The sequence below is a fragment of the Equus asinus genome, chromosome 9, assembly GCF_041296235.1.
Source record: "Equus asinus isolate D_3611 breed Donkey chromosome 9, EquAss-T2T_v2, whole genome shotgun sequence".
Taxonomy (NCBI): Eukaryota; Metazoa; Chordata; class Mammalia; order Perissodactyla; family Equidae; genus Equus; species Equus asinus.
The window spans coordinates 74,281,373-74,289,240 of record NC_091798.1 but is presented as its reverse complement, the minus strand read 5'-3'; the positions used below and the strand labels follow the sequence as shown (position 1 = coordinate 74,289,240).

The 7,868-nt window shown below is 39.7% G+C and overlaps 1 long non-coding RNA gene across 1 annotated transcript in view; it reads left to right on the top strand.

Annotated features, from left to right (window-relative positions):
• The first annotated feature begins 2,165 nt into the window (after positions 1-2,165).
• LOC123289948 (uncharacterized) overlaps positions 2,166-7,868 on the top strand; it is a 66,270-nt gene continuing 60,567 nt past the window's right edge. The window contains exon 1 of the long non-coding RNA XR_006534225.2: positions 2,166-2,373. This is a non-coding gene — a long non-coding RNA (uncharacterized lncRNA). The remainder of the gene's footprint in view (positions 2,374-7,868) is intronic.

Sequence of the window (7,868 nt, the reverse complement as noted above, 5' to 3'; positions counted from 1 at the left end):
ATAGAGCCAGAGTTTGAACCCAGGCAGTCCAGCTCCAGGGTCTGTGTTCTTAACCACCCTAACATATTGCCGAATGGTTCAGGAAAGAGTAAACATTATCAACTTTGAAATTTTGACTAATATGATAAGTGAAAACAATAGGTCATTTTTAAATAAGTGAAATTAAGCGTATTTTCATATTTTATCACATCTATTTCTTTTCTTGTAAACTACTTTTTCATATCTTTGCATGGTTTTATATTGGGTTACTCAAGTTTCTTAGCAATTTTTAGAAACACTTGATTTAAAAAAAATGAACAGTACTACTTTGTCATGTGTGTGGCAATAAAATTTCCAGAGAGAAGTTTTGTATCATTATACATTTAAATTTGCTAATTTTTGGCTTCCAGATTTTATGTTCTTCTTGAACATTTTATTTTATTTTAAATTCTTCCTGTTTTAAGAATTGTGAGAATTGGGAGGAGGGAGAAACAATTTCTGGCTTTCATAATTAAAAAGAAAGGTTGCATTTGAGACAGTCCTTGAATGTTGATAAGTTTTTTTCTTTTTGGAGGAAGATTAGTCCTGAGCTAACATCCACCTCCAATCCTCCTCTTTTTGCTAAGGAAGATTGGCCCTGAGCTAACATCTGTGCCCATCTTCCTCTATTTTATATGTGGGATGCCTGCCACAGCATGGCTTGATAAGCTGTGCTAGGATCACGCCCAGGATCTGAACCCGGGGCTGTGGAGGTAGAGTGTGTGAGCTTAACCATTATACCAGGTGGCCACCCTTGAAAAGATTTTTATTGACTGAGAATAGCTGAGAAGAGGAAGACAAGTAGGCGAGAAAGGCTATATGTGGGTGAAGCAATGGCAGCGCTATCTGCCTCAGGCTAGTTGTCTGGGCAAATAGGAAGAAACTGATCCCTGATGGAATAAGCGCAGCTACTCTCTGCATGCAGCATCAGTGGACGTATATCCCTGGTGGCCTGCTATTGCCCACTTTTCTTGGTCTCATTTGTCTAGAAAAATAGCAGCCCAGAAACTGGGAAAGGTACAGTAATACTATGTAATACAGTAATACTATGCAGGAATTAGTCCATGAAGGCTAAGAAAATCACAATGTCCCTTGTTTGTGACCTGGAAGACATCTAAGTCTGTGCATGAAAAGCGTGCAGTTTTTACCTACGTTAACTTTGCCCTAAACAAATGTCAAAGAACAGAGGACATCGTTCAACATAAAATTAAAATTCTCCCATAAATATGGCAAGGGCCTGATAAAGTGGATTTCCCATAGCGTCTGTGTGGATGAAGAGGTAACATCATTTGGAATATTTTCCTACTCTGATGTTTGTTGATTTTAATATCCATGACTGGTTTCCAGCAAGCTGCCTTCTATCTAATGTCTAAAAAAAATTAATAAAAGATTAGGAGACCATTATTTGTTTGATCAATTTGTGTGAGCCCAGCTGTTAGAACATTGGGTATGAATTTAGATAAGAGAAAAACAATTGGCCTCATCTGTCTAGGCCCTTCTATTGTGTTGTTTTACCAATTATGGTTTATGGGACAAATCAGATGGAGAAAATGCTTGGCGCTAATAAAGCAGCTATCAAAAGGAAAATGAGCATAGTTAAATTCTTGGTTTTCTAGCCTTTACTTGAAGATTCTCTGTCTTGTTTCCTCTGTTTTTTTTTCTTTCTCTGTCTCTTGATAGTCTTAATTTCCCTTCCTCTCTTCCAGTTATATAAAATATCAATCAAAATTATTTTTTTCCTAAGAAATGTAGGCAATAGCTAATTTTTATTAGAATTGTACTTTTCCCATTTTAAACTTTCTCTGAGAACTGACCCAGGTTTGAATTAGTCCTAAATTTTACTAACAATTCTTCATACAAAACATTCATATAAAACTCTCTAATAGAAAAAACAGCATCAGATGAAAGTCCAAACACATTACCTCACTAAAGAGAGATACAAAAGGTAGTGTTCCATCTGTAAAAGAAATGTATTTAATTGGCAAAAGGCAGATGTGCTTAAATCCAGGCCGCTCTCCAGCCCCGTTCAAACTGAATAGCCTGACTGAGGTGTGGGCTCAGGCCCTGGGGAGCTCCTACTCTGAGAGCAGAGCCAGTTACAAATGTGTTTTCAGTCAAATATAATTACCGAAGAACACAAACATAATGTTTGCCATCCAAGACCTTTGCAACATGAAACCTCAGATTAGCTTGCACTGACGGCCTTTTGAGTGAAGATCAGTCTGAAAGGATTTTGCAGGAAAGATGGTGTGGCTAACCAGAGAGAGAATCTGACTCCGGATCTAGCTGGCGGCCTCTCTTATTCATGAGTACCAGCCACAGCTTTTACATGTTTGCTTCATCAACGTGACAGAGGTGAGCCGAGATAAAGAGGAGGGTATTATCTCTATCTTTACTGTTATATTAGCGTTATGTTTAATATTTTGGGACAGAGGATTAGGTTCATTTTCCAAGGAGGGATTTATACAATAATGAACTTAATCTGTGTTTAATAAGGTTTTTGTTCTTTTGTGTTCACTGTAATGTGGAAGTAATTTCAGTCTGTCCGCACAGAGGTCCCCACTGGCTCACATCACAGTAAGGTACATATCGGCAGAGCTCCAGCCAGCATCACACACTGAAACACATCATCTACTGCACGTGGCTGACTGCCTCTGCAGATTGGGCTTACGCTGAGAAAGCATTTCTTCTCCATTCAATAATACCTGATACAACTGGGTTTTATTGTGTTAATATCTTACTAATCTCCATAAAATCAAACTCTTTCCAGAAATACTCTGTGGTTTGTACCCTACCTCAGAACACTTGCATAGTATGCACAGACTCAATTTCCATATTATTAGGACAATCAATATGCTTGCCTTTGAAATGTGTGCACATGTGTGTGTGTATATATACACATACGTAGCAATAAGGTACCGTGGTACAAGGGTGAATAACATGGTAGATCATACTGTTGAATTTGTTGGACTTTTTAAATATGGAAATTGCTGAAAGATTATCATTAATTGTTTAGGAATTTTATTGAAAATGGTTTTTGTAGGGTAAGTGCACTGCTCTGGGTATCAGGAGATCTGAGATCTTGGTCCTATGATAAATATTGGTCCTATGACATTGGGTAAGTCATTTAAACTCTATGAACCCTCATTTCTACTGTGTAAAATAGGAAAGCTGAACCAGCCAGCTAAACTCTAAGCCGTGCCCCAGGGCCAAGGGCCTGTGGTCATGACCAAAGGGATCCATTAACGAACTTCCCGTACAGAGGTTCCCAACTTGATGGAAGAAGTTCCTTTTCGAGGAACACCACACTACTGACAGTTATATTTAACACTGCAAGATGCAAGAGTGAAACTGAACGAAATAAAAATTCACGCTTTTTGGAGTTCATAAGTGTCAACATTTATTAGACTTAAAAAAGGCTTTCTTCTCTCTGACCCAAAGCTATTTATATCCTTTTGGATAAATGACATAAAACCCATGTCCCTAAATACATCTCCATAAAGTCTCAGTAGTTTAAGACTGCTTCAATTACCTATTTCTGTATAACAGATTATCCCAAAATTTGGCACCTTAAAATAATAATAATTTTATTCTTCTCACAAGTGTTAGTGTCAAAAACGTGAAAGTGGCTCATCTCTGCCTCAGGGTGGCAGGGGTCTCCCTTGGGATAGCTCAAACAGCTGTGTGCTGGCTGGGATTGCTTGCTTGAGACCATGTTGTGTGACTTTAGTTCTTGCAGTTGGCTAAGGTCTCTTGCTCCCTTGGCTTTAGATGATGGCTGTACTTGTTGGAAGAGCCAGGAAGTCTTCTCTCCCATGTCTGGTGACTCAGCGCTTCTTCACGTGGCCATTCTCTCACTCTGTGTAGCTAGGGCGGGCTTCTCACAGCATGGCAGCCTCAGCCTAGTTGGATTTCTTACATGGTGACTCCCTTCCAAAAAGGAGGAAGCAGAAGCCACCAGTCCTGCTAAAGATCAAACTGGAACCGGCATAAGATTATGGCCATCATATTCTATTGGCACAGACAAATTCAGTATGTAGGGAAACAGTCTCCACTTCTGGATGGTAGAATTTGCAGCCATCTTTAATCTGCCACAGGAATCACTCCTGATTTGGTTATTTCTCTAGAGACAGAAGATTTGTTTGTATTTTGTTACCTATGTGGATATCTGCTCCTTTCTAGTTATTGGCAAGTTTAAATTGCAAGATTTTTTTCCCAAGGGATATGAAACCAGAATCAGGGTATAACTAATACTCAGAAGGCCAACCACATGCCTTGCTTGCAAAATTGCCTTCAACAGCTCGATATAGGCACTAGAATGTAAAGTGCTTTCTGCATTGGAAACTAGCACTTTGACCCTTAAACTGAGACCATCTCTTCTGAAAAACTATAGAGCCTCACTGTTGATGGATAAAGAATTAATCTTATAAACTCAGTGCATCTGTTTGCTAGGGAGGGTGTAAAAAGGTACTACAAACTAGGTGGCTTAAACAAAAACTTATTTTCTCACAGTTCTGGAGGCTAAAAGTCCCAGATCAAGGTGCGGGCGGGATTGGTTTCTTCCGAGGACTGTGAAAAAAGAATCTATTCCAGGCCTCTCTCTTTGGCTGGTAGATGGTTGTCTTCTTTCTGTATCATCATATCATCTTCCCTCTGTACGTGTCTGTGTCAAAATTTCGTCTTCTTATAAGGATACCAGTAAAATTGGGTAGGGTTTACCCTAATGACCTCATTTTAACTTGATTATCTTTCTAAAGACCTTATCTCTAAATACAGTCACATTCCGAGATACTGAGGGTTAGGATTTCAACATACAGATTTTGAGGAGGACAGAATTCAACCCACGATACCAAGATACACGGCACTCTCTTTCTCTTCCAGGCCTGCATGCCTGTGCCCAGCACTTCATCTTCAAACCAGCTATATTAGAAAAGAGAGAGACTGAGAAAGAGAGAGACTGAGAGAGAGAGAGAATTTAGATTTTATGCCCTAGAAACAGGCCTCACAAAACTGAAGCAAATCTTAACCAATCACCCTACCAAAACCTTTTGTTTATAAAGCATTGTTATTTCTTACGAAAGTCAAAAGGAAATTCCATTTTGCTTCTTTTCAGTCGACTCTGCCTGCTAATTAAAATCAATCTGACACGTTGTGCTGTCTTTTCTACCTGAGCCACTTACGGTGTACTGCCAGGCTTGGTTTATTTGATTTTCTGGGTTTATTTGCCAGTGAATCATTTGTTTTCATATTACAAAGTGGCTCAGCCGTGCTTCACTGCACACTGAAAGCACTGCCTGACCAGCGACTGTCCAGCACTCACCAAGCTGTGCGTGTGTAGGCTGGCAAAGGATGCTCGTGGCGCAGAGAGCTAACTTATGTGCAGCCAGATTGCCTTACTCATCTCACCGTCAGGTCTTCTCATAGGTCCTGACATGAGGAAAAATCAGAATGATATAGAGAATTAAAGGATAATGGAACTGGAATGATGTTGAGCACTTAGTTAGGGACTTTTGGCAGGACATAATCAAACACATTTGGGTTGAATGTTGTGATTAGGAGAATATTAGAATATTTGGAAGAGAAAGATGCTATAGTGATGCTTCAGCTAGCAAAATCTGTTGTCGTAGACAATGTAAAACAAACAAACTAGGCAAAGTTTTGTAAAATAACTTTCCCAAGGTTTGTCAGTTTCTTCCTGTGACAGTATGCTTCCAATTTCCTGAAAACATCTATAGCATGATTTACTTATTTAGAACAAAAAATTTTTATTAATTATTTTGCTAATATCTTTTGAGTCCTCTATTCCAGGATCTATCAATAGCTGAATTCAGTAGAAACCAAATGAATATGCGTTTAACAGATCCTATGTGAGATGCTGCATTTACTTCAATGAAGCTATTGCTCTAATTTTAGTGAGGCATCCACTGAAAAATTATTTTATGGGGGCTGGCCCCGGGGCCGAGTGATTAAGTTCACTCGCTCCAGTTCGATGGCCCAGGATTTCGCCGGTTCGGATCCTGGGCGTGGACATGGCATCGCTCGTCAGGCCACACTGAAGCGGTGTCCCACATGCCACAACTAAAAGGACCCACAGCTAAAAATACACAACTATGTACTGGGGAAATTTGGGGAGGAAAAAGGCAGAAAATAAAAAGAAGATTGGCAACATTTGTTAGCTCAGGTGGCAATCTTTTAAAAAAAAAGTTTTTTTTATGGGGCTGGCCTGGTGGCATAGCAGTTAAGTTGTCATGCTCTGATTTAGCGGCCTGGGGTTCGCGAGTTCAGATTCCCAGGGCGGAATAAGTACTGGACGTAAGTACCGCTTATCAAGCCATGCTGTTGCAGGCATCCCACGTATAAAGTAGAGGAAGATGGGCACGGATGTGAGCTCAGGACTAATCTTCCTCAAAAAAACATTTTTTTTTCTTTGATGAGAATGAATTTTACTATTTTCATTCATATTTAAGCCGTCTATGACAAACAATACATAGCTGCTAAATAGATGCTGAGATGAGAGGTCGAGTGTGACGCTAATTGGTTAAAGTGATGTCTGAGCACATGACTCATAATCTCAGATTTGTAGCACTGCCCTAAAATTGGCCATAAGGCTAAGGTGTTTGAACACGGCTCTAGGGTAGTTTTCTGAATGGAATTACTTTCCAATCCAAGAAATTGTTTCCAATCAATATAACTTTAGAATACACAAACTCTAAGTATAAGGTAAGTACAGGAGGATTAAAACATAAAAGTTATTCCAGGGACCTGCTCCGTGGCTGAGTGGTTAGGTTCGGGACTCCCCTTTGGCGACCCGGGGTTTCACCAGTTCAAGTCCTGGGCGTGAACATGGTACCACTCATTAGGCCATGCTGGGGCGGTATCCCACATGCCACAACTAGAAGGACTCACAACTAAAAATACACAACTATGTACCGGGGGGCTTTGGGAAGAAAAAGGAAAAATAACATCTTAAAAAAAAAAAGTTATTTCAAAATTTGCTTTTATTATCTACTAAACAGCATGACTGATAAGCCTAAGAGTTAAAGATCCAGTGAGAAATAAAGATATTTTGACAACCAGGTTTTCAATAGAAGGAGATTAAGAATTGAGAACTTCCTATCAGAGTGGGCTGGGTTTACAAACCTTGTAAATCATTTCAGAGCAGACTAGGCACAGATTGACACCCTGAAAACCTTGCAGGATTAATCTTTCATGACAATATTTGAAGACTGCCATCACTGTCATTCCTTTAGCAAATAGTCACTGAGCTGTGACAAGCACAGGGCTTGGGGCTGTGAATAATGCAGTGCTGTATAGGGTAGACTCTGACATGAAGAAGTCCACGGTTTGTGTCACTTATTCGACAAGCTTTATTGAGCACTACTTATACAGTAGGCACTGTGCTAAGTATGCCCTGGGGATTAAATAGAAGATTATGATACAGTCTTGTCCTGAAGGGTTTGCCTAACTGCTTCACCAACCAATTTCTGGGAATTCTTGAACTAGGTTTGTATTTACCCAAAGAAGACACTAGCTAATCAAATAGAAATTTTCTGCAATATTATGTCTCAGCCCCTAGGTGAGCCATGTCTTCTTTCCCACTTCCTTCTATATTCTTAACTTATGACTTTGCCCAGTTTTTGTAACTGGTATTCCTTCTGCATCCTGTATTTTGGAATCTCTGCTCATGTAATGGTGTTTCCTACACTCTGCTGAACTTTTGAAATCATTCTTCTCTATTTTGACCACGGTTTTCTCTGCTATCTTCTGTACCTGGTTCTCAACCTCAGCTTACTTTGACCCCTCATCTATATATCTTAGAACTGCTGTCTGCTGCCTAAAAATGTCCTTTT